The sequence below is a fragment of the Monodon monoceros genome, unplaced genomic scaffold (genome assembly GCF_005190385.1).
Source record: "Monodon monoceros isolate NGI ecotype Baffin Bay Population unplaced genomic scaffold, NGI_Narwhal_1 Super_Scaffold_3, whole genome shotgun sequence".
Lineage (NCBI taxonomy): Eukaryota > Metazoa > Chordata > Mammalia > Artiodactyla > Monodontidae > Monodon > Monodon monoceros.
The window spans coordinates 96,598,691-96,611,814 of NW_021703780.1; the positions used below are offsets into that span (position 1 = coordinate 96,598,691).

A 13,124-nucleotide genomic window follows, 5' to 3' on the forward strand; every position below is an offset into this window, starting at 1 on the left:
ACTATTTCTGCTTTGCAAATAAGATCATCTATACCATTTTTCTAGATTCTACATATATGTGTTAATATACGATATTTGTTTTTCTCTTTCTTACTTCACTCTGTATGACAGTCTCTAAGTCCATCCACATCTCTGCAAATGACACACTTTCATTCCTTTTTCTGGCTGAGTAATATTCCATTGTATATATGTACTGCATCTTCTTTATCCATTCATCTGTTGTTGGACACTTAGGTTGCTTCCACGTCCTGGCTATTGTAAATAGTGCTGCAGTGAACATTGGGGTGCATATATCTTTTTGAATTATGGTTTTCTCTGGGTATATGCCCAGGAGTGGGATTGCTGGGACATATGATAGCTCTATTTTTAGTTTTTTAAGGAACCTCCATACTGTTCTCCATAGTGGCTGTATCAATTTACATTCCCACCAACAGTGCAGGAGGGTTTCCTTTCCTCTGCACCCTCTCCAGCATTTATTGTTTGTAGATATTTTGATGATGGCCATTCTGACCATTGATTCTGACCATTTGATTATTAGACCATTTCTCTAATAATTAGTGATGTTGAGCATCTTTTCATGTGTTTGTTGGCCATGTGTATGTCTTCTTTGGAGAAATGTCTATCTATGTCTTCGTTCTGATTGCTTTGATTTTCTCAGTGGACGGGAAGCCAAGAGTGAGGACGGGGGAGGAGGCACTAAGGGTTTAGGGAGCGGAGGAGTGAAAACAGCCGTGGAGCAGAGCTGCAGAGTGAATGAATAGGGAGATAGGGTCCAATTGCCAGATGGCGCTCGCAGCCAGGGTGGTTAAGTGAGTGTGGAAAACACAAATAATCAGGGAAGACATAAAGACCTGAGGAAATGCAACTCAGATTAAAAGCTCAAGACCAGGGACAAAATGAGAAAGCAGCACGTGGAGGGGGAGGGAGGGAAGAAGGGAAGAGAGAGAAGAAAAGAAAGAGGGGAATATGGTCATGTTTTGGATCAGCGTTATTAGGCAATTGCACTGAAGGGTGGATGTGTTTCAGCTCCTGCGCAGGGAACACGTTGTGATGGGAAGGACGGACAGGGAGCAAGGAGGGTGCTGGGAGCCTGGGGCAGGAGTGGAGCCGGCAGCTGACTCGCCTGCCCGCACCACCACCTCTCATCCGCACCCCCCCAGGTGACAAACAGGCTCCTTTTTAATTTCGTTTCAGTTCTACTTGCCCTGGGGTGGAGCTTCTGTTCCTCTCTCACTTATCCCTCAGGCCCCCAAATCTCTCCTTCTCAGGTTTCTGAGGAGAAAGCTCCTCAGAGGAGCAGGTCTTCCTCCCAGGAGACTTCTCTCTCCACAGAACATCCGTAACAAAAGTCCAGAGCACAGAGGTGAGAAGCATTCCCAGCAAATTCGGTCCAGCCACACACATCCCAGGCTTAGTGACCCTTCGCCAGAACCACACCTCGGGGTTCTGGGAAGAGAGCCAGACGCCATCAGGAGGTGGGTCCCCCCCAAGATCCCACACTTTAATGTGTGTCCGCCAAGCACTCAGCTGCTCCCCTGTTCCCAGCAGAATCACCTGTTAAAAAATGCAGATGACAGGACCCCTACCCCAAGCTGGTAGTAGGATCTAGGGAAGCTTATTTACCTCAAATTCCCCTGGTGATCCTAAGACACAGCCAAGGTTGGAAACTGCCTATTCCTCTCTTTGAGCCTCGGTTTCCCCATTTGATATCAAAGTTAGTGCAAGAGTCTAGATGGAGGTTTATGGAGGCAAAGGGAGGAAGAGGTGGCCTGATAGCTTCTCCAGGCTTTGGTTTGAGGAGTCTAAGAGGACCCAAGTGGGCCAGAGGACTCTGCCTCCTGATGCTTGGGGCTGACTTAGGCTCTCACACCCCCAGGAGCCTCTCAGGTGACTGCATTGAGTCCCCGGCGGGCCGGGTGTCCAAGGGTGTCACTGCACACGCTGAGGGAGGTTCCTTCCCCTCACGGGCGCCCTTCCCCTTCCCCACACAAACCCCCGCTCCTCCCTGACCAGTTGTTGCCCATCCTGTGATTTCTTTTGGAAATCTCCACTGCCATCTCTTTACTATCCCCTATTTCAGAGGGGATGGTTTCTGTACAGCATGGAGGTGGGGTGAGTTGGCAAACTGGGAGAAGACTCGACCTGGCTGAGTCACTTCAAGAAGGGGGTGGGGAGAGCAGTGCCAGCCAAAGGTCGCTTCCTGTGCGTCTTTTGTCCTGACAATAGGCGTGGCAAAGTTGTCAGCCAGGGGAACCCCAGGACGGATTTTTACTTAAGAAAAGTCACTCTGCTCCTGTGTCGATGGAGGGGGGATGGACTGGAAGAAGCCAGCCTTGAGGTCTGCACACGACTGTGAAGCCTGAGATCATTCAGGTAACCGCTGCGCAGGCTGGGGTGTGGAGAGGAGGAGGAAGGAGAGGTGACAGCTGCGGTAGCTGATTGGCTGGTGACGCGAGGGGGCGGAGTCAAGGGCGCCCGAGTATCTGGCTTTGAGAGCTTTGGCGATTGATTGTAGACACTGTTTGAGGAGATGGGAAAGCGGAGGAAAGGGACCATGTTATCTCCAGATTTAAGGCCCTAGTGCCAAGTGGCAGACCGGTTGTAAAGGTGCTGAAGTGCTTCCATGTCCTCTTGGTGAGACCTCGGAGAGACTGTTTCTGTTTTCATGGCAGGAGAGTGACCAGGGCTGTGGCACCAGGGTTAAAGTCCCCATCAGACCCAAAGGAACCCTGGTATGAATTAGAAAAAGGTGACCCCCCCAGAGAATGCGAGAAAATGTTTGCAAATCAAATGTCTGATATGGGTCTAGTATCTAGAATATATTAAAAATTCTTAAAATTAATGCTAAAAAGCAAACAACCCAACTTAAAAAAAAATGGACAAAAGATCTGAATAGACATTTCTCCAAAGAAGATATACAAACGGCCAATAAGCACTTGCAAAGATGCTCAGCGTCATTAGTCATTAGGTAAATGCAAATCAAAACCAATGAGATATCACTTCACACCGAGTAGGATGGATATGTAAAAGGAAAAACAAAAGAAAACAAAACAAAAAACAGATAAGTTGGCAAAGATGTGGAGACTTTGGAACCCTTGAACATTGCTGATGGAAATGTAGAATGGTGCAGCTGCCCTGGAGAGCAGTTTGGTGATTCCTCAAAAAATTAAGCCTAGAATCACCATATGATCCAGCAATTCCATTCCCAGGTATATATCTAAGAGAATAAAAACATAGGTTCAGGGCTTCCCTGGTGGTGCAGTGGTTGAGAGTCTGCCTGCCGATGCAGGGGACACGGGTTCGTGCCCCGGTCCGGGAGGATCCCACATGCCGCAGCGCAACTGGGCCCGTGAGCCATGGCCATTGAGCCTGCGCGTCTGGAGCCTGTGCTCCACAACGGGAGAGGCCACAACGGTGAGAGGCCTGCGTATCGCAAAAAAAAAAAAACCCCAAAAAACCATAGGTTCATATAAAACCTCATACAAGCATACAGGAATGTTCATAGCAGCATTTTGTATGACAGCCAAAAAGAGGTAACCACCTGTGTGTCCCTCAACTGATGAATGAATACACAAAATGTGGAATATCCACACAATGGGATATTATACAGTCATAAAAAGGAATGAGGTACCTATATATGCTGCAACATAGATAAACCTCGAAAACGTTATGCTAAATGAAAGAAGACCGTCACATCAGACAACACTGTGGAGTTGATTCCATTTATATGAAAGTGAAGAATAGGGAAATCTATAGAGACAGAAAGTAGATTAGCGGTTGTGAAGGAATGGGGGAAAAGGGCAATTGGGAGATATGGAGTTATTTGCGGGGGGGGGGTGGAAATGTTCTGGAAATGGATAGTGGAGATGGTTGCACAAAATTGTGAATGTACTAAAGCCACCCAAGGAGCAAAAGAAGCCCTTCTTCCCTTTTAGGCACATGGTTGACTTTGGCGCCAGCTCCAAGATCTCTCTGCACAGTCCTCCAGCTGAAATTCCACCAACACAAATTCCCTAACCAAGCCTCTTCCACACGCCCAGACTTGCTCATTCTTGTCACTCTAGCTACGCTCCTTTTTTGACTTCACATACCCTGGGAGCCTCCCGGGGACTCACTCTGCCCCTTCAGACCCTCCCATGCCCCCACCCTTTCCACTAAACCACCTCCCCATTTAAAAACCCTGCTGCCTGCTCACCTCTTCCTGGAACCTCTCTTAGAGGAAACCCACTGACCTCCCATCAACCATTTGCACTTGTAAAAACACCCAATTGCCGGGTTTTACCCTGGGCTCTGCCACTTAAAGCCTGTGTGACTTTGTGAGAATCATATAACTTCTCTGGGTCTCAGTGTCCTCATCTATAAAATGCACATTGCCATGTGTCTTAGTCTGCTCATGCTGCCATAAGATACCATAGCTTGGGTGGCTTAAACAACATATACTTATCTTTTCTCAGTTCTGGAGGCTGGAATCTGAGATCAGGGTGCCAGCATGGTTGGGTTCTGGTGAGAACTCTCTTCCTGGCTTGTGGCAGATAGCTGTCTTCCCACTGTGTCCTCACATGGCCTTCTCTCTGTGTATGTGCATGGAGAGAGAGAAAACAAGCTCTCTGCTGTCTCTTATAAGGCCACTAATCCCATGATGAGTCCCCACCCTCATGACCTCATCTAACCCTAATTACCTCCCAAAGGCCCCACATCCATATACCATCATATTGGGGGTTAGGACTTTGACATATAAAATTGGGAGGGGGGAGGCACAAACATTCAGTCCATAATGCTATGCTTATCTGCCAGATGGGATTCCATGGAATTATGGATGTGTAAAGCTTTGTAAGTGCAAAGTGCCAGACCCCTATGAAGGCTTATTATTTTTCATCATTAATGTATAGACGTGCACGTGTTTCCCTTCAGGGAAATACCAAACACTCTTTGCAAGCATCTGACCTCTACTAGTCTGGTGCTCAAGGGCAGGGGATGTGTCTGCTGCTTTTTGAGTGTTCTCTCAACCTATAAGGCTCGACTACCAGAAGACAGAATCCAAAATTCTCTCCCTCCTGGGATCCTAGAGCCGCGTTTTGCCTTGGATCATAGGTATTTGAGTTTCTGACTCTCAGGCCTGAGCATAAAGTCCTTAAGGTCAGGGGTCCTGCAGGGAGAGACTTCACAGTTCTAAACCTCAGTCTCCCTGTCTATAAGTGGGGATAATAAGAGTACCTATCTCATAGCATTATTGGGGGGAGGGGCTAAATGAAAAACCACATGGTAAGCTCACAATAAATGTTGGTGATGAAGATAAAGGTGAAAAAAGAAAAAGATATAAATGATGAATTAGTTGTCTCTTGCTACATAACAAATCACTCTGACATGTAGTAACTCAAAACGTCAGTAATCACTTTTTCTCTCTCATGGTTTTTGTGGGTGAAGAATTCAGGAGCACCTGGGCTAGGCAGTTCTATCCCACATTCTCTCATGAGGCTGGGTTTTAGTCCTCTGAAGCCTTTTTTTTTTTTTTTAATGGTACAACCACTTTTTATTTTTAAATTAATTTATTAATTAATTTATTTTTTGGCTGCGTTGGTTCTTCGTTGCTGTGCACGGGCTTTCTCTAGTTGCAGTGGGCGGGGGCTACTTTTTGTTGTGGTGCGTGGGCTTCTCATTGTGGTGGCTTCTCTTGATGCGCAGCACGGGCTCTAGGCGCGCCGGCTTCAGTAGTTGTGGTATGCGGGCTTTAGAGCGCAGGCTCAGTAGTTGTGGCACACAGGCTTCGTTGCTCCGCGGCATGTGGGATCTTCCCAGACCAGGGTTCAAACCCATGTCCCCGGCATTGGCAGGTGGATTCTTAACGACTGCACCACCAGGGAAGTCCAATCTGAAGGTTTGACTGGGTGGAAGGATTCATTTCCAAGTGGCTCACTCACATGTCCCGAAATTAGTGCCGGAGGCTTGGTTCCTCTCCAGGTGGGCTTCTCCACAGAGCTGTTTGAGTGTCCTTACAACATGGCTTCTGGCTTACCCATTGAACGATCCGAGTCCAAGGGGGAAGCTGCAATACTTTTTATGATCTAGATTCAGAAGTCGTACACTGTCACTTCTGCAGAATTCTGTTGGTCACACAGGTCAGCCCTAATTTAATGTGGGCTATACATGAACATAAATACCAGCAGGTGAGGGTCATTGAGGCCCATCTTGGGACTAGCTACCACAGTATATTCTTCATGGGAGACCAAGTGTCCAGCCACTAGAAAGTGGCACATCCAGGATTTGAATTTAAGTGTGTCTAGCTCAGACTCCGAGATCTTAACCATTACCTTATGCTCACACCCATGATCTCCATGTAAGCAATCACTTATTCATTCAGCAACCCTTGTCTAAGCACCAACTGTACTATGGGTGTGCTAGATGCTGGTGATGCCTTTGCCCTCAAGGAGACTCACAGTCTGGAAGGTGTGTGGGTGGCAGAGCTAGATCCAGCTCTGAAGCATCCTGGCTTCTAGTTCACTACCTTTTCTGTTCTGGGATGTTTGCATCACAGGGGGAAATCACTGAAGCTTGGCAACTCTTTTAGCAAAAGGAGGTGGAGGGGAATTACAGAAAATGAACTGAACTTGCAGCCAGAAATACTGGGTCAAGATCTGTCTCTGACACTGATTTGCAGAATGCCTTTCGTAAGTCCCTCTTCCTCTCTGGGCTCAACTTCCCCATTTGCAGAATTACCTGTAAGGACCTTGACTGTGTGAATAGTTCATTCATTCAATTATCATTTATTGAGTACCTACTATGGGCCCGGCACTGTGCTAAGTGCTGGAGACAGAGCTAGAACATGACAGAATCCCTACCTTCCAGCTGTTCACATCCAAATGGAGGCTGAGAGACAATCAACAAACCAGGAAAAAGACCACTACAGACAGCCTGTGAACTATGAAGGGTGAAGCGATTGGTGGAGCATGACTTCATCCAGGGAAGCCTTCTCCAAAGAGCAGCAACTGAGCACAGACTGAATGATGATGAGGTGTCCCTGGGGAGACGGGAGTACGAGCATCCCAGGCAGAGGGAACAGAAGGCAAAGGCCCCAAGTCAGGACAAAAGTTTGCTGTGTCTGCTTACAACAGGGATGCCAGGGTGCTTGGAGGGAGTAAGTCCAGGCCCAAGGGTGAGAGATGAGGACAGAGGGGTGTAGGAGGTATGTGGGCTGAATTCTAAGTGGGTTGGGAATCCTTTAGAGGGTTTACAATAAGAGCGGCTTGCTGTGTGTCACAAGGGCCCTCTGCCTGTTGTGTGGGGAGTGGGTTGCAGAGGGCAAGGGTCTGGGTTCTTTTTGGCCAAGACCTCCAGACAGCCCAGACTGGGACGTGGAAGGCAGGGACACCCTGTATCACCAGTCCCTGAGCTCACCAGCCATCTATCTTGCAGGGCCAGTGGGACATGGAAGTTGGCTCCAGGGGAGCCAGTTGCCAGGAAAGGCAACCTGGAGCTTGGGCCCCAGAAGCCATTCCTTAAATTCTCCATGAAGTTTTCCCAAACAGCCTTGGAACTTCCAGTGCCTTTTCTAGACAATGGGAATTGACCTCTGGTTGGGTTAACATAAACCCCCTCACCCTGGCATTCAAGGCCCTCCCAATCTGGGCCCCAGTCTACCTTCCAGACCCACCTCCCATGATCTCCAGCTTGCTCAGGACATCTCAGCTTCTCACCATCCCTGAATGCTCTCTTTACTTTCCTCCCTCCAAGGGTTTGTTCCCCCTGTTCCTTTACCTGAAATACTTTGCCTCTCTGAACCAGATCTTGATCAGTTATCTTTCAAGCTCCATCTCAAAATGCATATCTTTCATAATGACATTGCCTGTCTCTCTATTTGCATATTTTTAAAGGTTTTTATTAACATTTTTTATTATGGTAAAATAGACATAACATTAAATTTATCATTTATCCATTTTTAAGTGTACAATTCACTGGCATTAAGTACATTCACAATTCATATCCCCACTATCCATTTCCATAAATTTAAATCATCCCACATAGATGCTCTGTATCCATATAAAAGCTTCTTAGTGGAGGCTGTATTCATAACTCTTTCAGTTACAAGTGGCAAAAGGCCAACTCAAACAGTTATTCTAGGAATAGAATCCATTGGCTCACATAGATGAAAAGTCCAGGTTAGCCTTCAGGCGTGGCTGGATCTAGGAACCCAAGCAATATCATCAGGCACCCACATCTCTTTTTTGTGTGGTTACTGCCTCTCCTGGGCTTTCAAAGAGTGCTGAGGGCTTACCTCTTCGTGGCACCAGCATAGCACATTATTTTTGAAATGTTAGCCTCTGTGTTGTTAAGGAAGATGTGATTTTTTAAAACTGAGGTATAATTTACATATGGTAAAATGCACAAATATTAAAAATTTTTCCTATCTGTATACCTGTGTTATCATCCCAAAGATCAAAGTTTAGAACTTTTCCAGCAGTCACTTCCGGTGCCCCTCCTAGGTCAATAACAGTCACCCTCCTTCTCCCCAAGAGGTAACCACTTCTAAAACTATAGACTAGTTCTGCCAGTTACTGAACTTCATATAAGTATTGATAGAATTATATAATATTTACTCTTTCGTGTTTGGTTTCTTTTATTCAGAATGATGATTTTGACTTTTGTGTTTTGTGGACAGCAATAGTTCATCTACTTTTATGGTTGTGTGGTATCGCATAGTATGAACTTACCAAAATTTGGTTTTTCAAACTCCTGTTGATGGATATTTGGGTGGTCTCCAGTTTGGGCTATTATGAATAAAGTTGTTATGATTTATGCACTGTCTTTTGTAGACATATGTTTTCATTTCTCTTGGAGATATACCTAGGAGTGGAATTTCTGGATCATAAGGTAGATCTATGTTTATTAAAGTTGCCAAGTGGTGTTCCAAAGTGCCTATACAACTTCACATTCCCAGAGTTCCTTCCAGTGGCTCCACATCCTGGCCAACACTTGATGTTGTCAGTCTTCTTAATTCTAGCTATTCTGGGGGCAGGGGGAAATGGAGGGAGCTCATTGGGTTGTTTTTCATTCTTGTTAATTTCTGTTACCCAGAAGGCTTACATGTAATCCCCTGCCACCACCATTACAACAAAAAAATAGTAGGCTATTGTTTCAAGGCTACTGTCCTTTTCTGGCCCTGCAGAAAAAGAGAAACCAGAATCTTTTCCTGGTTTTTGAGTTTCAAAAATTTAGGGTCTCAGGGCAACAGGAAAAGGCTTTTGTGCATTGATGACATGATTGATATGGGAAAATGCAGGGGGTTTAAGAGTAAGGTTCTGCCTCCCTGAAACTAGACAAAAGTTTCTAGAGAAGAGTGAGGAGAGGGCTGGAGCATCAGCAAAGGGGGATATGAATGGTGTAACCCCTGAGGAAAGTAAGAGTAGAACCTGCCTCTTCTAGGGGCACAGCCCTAAACCTGGAGAGACCACAGAATCCCCAGATAAGTTCAAGGAAATTTAATGTGGAAAGGACCTGTGCTTTTCTCCTAGGCAGACTCTCTAGTAGAAAAATGGCTGTGTGTGGCTGGGCAGAAGAATCTCATATGTCTAACAGAGTTCCCTGTGCCCTGGGGGCCATCAGAGCTGAGCAATGGTTCCCGTGCACTTGGAAGGGCCCTGGAAGCAGCTGAGAGAGGGGGTGAGACTTCAGAACAAGGGACAACTTAGCAGTGGCCTGCGTAGGTGGGTGACCCCCTCCTCAAATAGGAATAAAGATGTCTCAACAGATGTCAGCATGGATAAGTGATGATGCACCCCAGACGCTCCCCACAAGATCCCTAGAACTGAGACACCACCCCCAGAGAAATAGGAAAATCTCAACTTACCTGAGATTAACGTTTCCCACCTAATATGGGAGATCATAGCAGAGACTGAGCTCGCTTAACCAAAATAAAGTTAACTTTCTTGCTCACCTGAGCTCATGGACTGAACTTGGACCACTGTTGCATTTTCCGCCTGGTATTAGGCTTGTCTCTTTATATTCCTTTCCTCTCCTTGAGACTGTAACTGGAGGTCAGGGATAAGGTCTGATTCATCCTGGAATCAGCGACCTCCTGGCTCAGAGTAGGGGCTTGGTGAAAATTGGTTAAATATTGACTGTAAGCTCCCTGAGGGCAGGGAAAGAAAGAGGGCTACACGGCTGAGCACCTACAATGGGTAAAGCCCTGTGCTGTGTTATCCACACTGGCTGCCATGAGAGGTCAGACTATGATTATCCCGTTTTGCAGATAAGCGCATTAACAGCCAGAATTTACTGAGCACTCACCAGGCGCCAGGCACTTCACAGACACTAACTCGTGTAACCCTCACTACAAGCTGATGAGGCCGACACTGTTATTACCCCCATTTTACAGATGGGGAAACTGAGGCATGGAGCACTGACGTGATTGTGATGGGATTTGAATCCAGGCTGCATGATTCCAACACCCCTGGGCCCATTCCCAGCCCTGTGCCCATGCTCCCTGCATGGTCCACTCTTCCTCTTTAATCCCTGCCCATCTCACTGGTGAACTCTTCACAACCTCCACACCTACTCTGACTTCCTTGATGCTCAAGAATGGAAATATTCACTCTTCCGTCCTTCACTCCTTTGCTCCCATAACACTTTATTTTTAGGATTTGTATAAGTAAGGATTTTGTTTATCTGCATGTAAGAGAAAATCCTAAGTAATAGTGGCGTAAGAAGTTTGTTTCTTTCTTATGTAAAATAAGCATAAAGATATATAATCCGGGGCTAATAGAGCAGCTCCATTGTGTTGGTGACTAAGGCTATCTTATCTGTTCCATCATCCTAGTATTGTGATCCCTTCACAAGGTGACAGTATAGGTCAAAAGGGTTACTAAAGCTCCAGCCATTGCATCTACATTCCAAGTGGCAGAGAAGAGAAAAGGAGATTGGCTGTTCCCTTTAAAAAGACTTCCCAGAAACCCCCACAACCTTTCCCCTTACATCTCATGGACCAGATTTTGTCACATGATCACAACTCACTACAAGGGAGGCTGGGAAATACAATCTTTTAGTTGGAAGTTGAGAGAATGGCTATTAAGAAGAAAATCAGTCTCTGCCATATCATCAGTTTAGCCTTTATCACATCATATCTGGGATGGTTTATTTGAATATCTATCTCCACAGCTAGGATTTCTTGAGGGCAGATTCTTGTCATCTGCATCCGCATATCCCAAAGTCTAGCACACATTGGAGACACTTCTAATGGAGGAATAGGTAACTAGGTGTTACATTTCTTTGGAAGTCCTGATTCCCCTTGTATGGTTCTCTGGCCACAACAAGTCTCCAGTAATTGTTAAATTGAAATAAATTTAAATGTTCTTGTCCTCAATTTCCTCATTTTCAAAATGGGTAAAAATGACCTCAAAAGTCAATCCCAGTTTGGACATACTCAGTGTTTGTTATATAAAATTGGAAATAGTTATGTTAAAAAATGAAAACCTTGCCAGTTAGGTACTGTGTATAGCTTTTGTTCTTTCTCTGATTCTTCTGTATAAACACACACACACATATATATACTTTGCATATAAATAGAACCCACTGTACATACCATTCTATAAATAGCTGTTTCACTTACTAACACATGAAGTGATTTGTGCTTACGTCCATGACAAACTAGCTTGTAGAGATCAATCCTCTCAATAAACAACTAGAAAACCTAGATAAAATTGTTGAAAAGAAAAATAAAATCTGTTAGAAGGCTTAAAAGGGCTATCCAGGAAGCCAGGACTTGAGGAATCAAGATCCCAGACTAAGAGAAACACATGGAGGTGAGCCCGATATTCTAGGTGCTTTTCCATGAATTTGCCAATTTCAAAGTAGCTGGACGGAGAGACTGAGCAGAAAGAAGATGCTAAGACACAGAGAGGCCAAGCAGAGTTTTCCACAGTCTCACAGGGCCGGAGAGACAAAAATAATTTTTGCTGAACACATTTCTGGGCCATTACATGTTCCTCTGGAGCATATATGAACATTCACTGGAGGTCACAGAACTTATCCATGCTAGAATTTCCGCACTGGAAAGAACTCCAGAGATAATGTAACCAAACACTTCATTTTGTGGAGGTAGCAACTGAGGCCCAGAGATGTTGAGTGATTTGCCCAGGGTCATACAGCAAATGGGTACAGCCTCCTGGTGCAACCCCTTCTTGCACTGTATCGCTCTGTAGCTGTTGCTGCTCTTCCAGCCTTCAGCTCCCCATTCCTCTCCACACGTCCTAGCCAGAGAGAGAGAAACAGACAGAGAGAGAGGGAGAGAGATATCAATTTAACCTCACTTCTGATTGTGATCTTTTAATAAGTGAAAGTGCTTTTTAAAAAGGAAACCAACACAAACCCTTTTATAAATTACTGGGCATTTTTCCTAATTAACAAAGTAATACAAATTTATTAATGAAATGTTAGAAAACATACAGATAAGTGAAAACCGAAAGCACCCACAAATTTTTCTCTCCTTCCCATCTATCCCTGATACAGCCACTTTAAGCTCTTTAATACATAAATATGTATATTTTTTCACAAAATGAGTTTATGCATACCTAGTCACTTATAACTTGCTCCTTTAACATTCGTATTATAATCAGGTTTCACATAATTCTGTATTCTCTAATATGATATCTGTATCTCTAATATCTGTATAATAGCTCACTCTATTGATGTACCATAATTTATTTGACCAATCCCCTATGGTTAGACATCTGGATTCTTTTCAGTCTTTTACTATTATATGCAATCCTGCGATGAACATCTTTATGCATATCTTAGTGATAGCCATGATTATTTTCTCAGGAAAAATGCTTAGACTATGGACTAATAGTCTGAACATTTTTAAAGCTCTCAACATCTGGCTCCAAATTACCCTCCAGGAATCCTGTAGCAAGGTACACTCCCTGCAGCAGTGTGTACGCAAAACCGATGTGCTTTACTTGAGGGGGGATGGAGGGAGCAGGCTTGTCATTCCAGCTTGATGTGCGCCATTCTTGCTCACCTTCCTTGACACACAGAGCTTCACAGCATGCCAGTCTAATTAATTTAGAGTGGAGAAGTTAGACTACCTGCCCAAGGCCAGAAACTCTAGAACTGAGTCAAGGGTCAAGTTGAAA

General features: G+C 45.1%; 1 protein-coding gene across 1 annotated transcript in view; it reads left to right on the forward strand.

Annotated features, from left to right (window-relative positions):
• Positions 1 to 2,214: 2,214 nt before the first annotated feature.
• HRH1 (histamine receptor H1) overlaps positions 2,215 to 13,124 on the forward strand; it is a 101,400-nt gene continuing 90,490 nt past the window's right edge. Inside the window, exon 1 of the mRNA XM_029243137.1 lies at positions 2,215 to 2,373. The gene's annotated coding sequence lies outside the window, so the exon portion shown is untranslated. The remainder of the gene's footprint in view (positions 2,374 to 13,124) is intronic.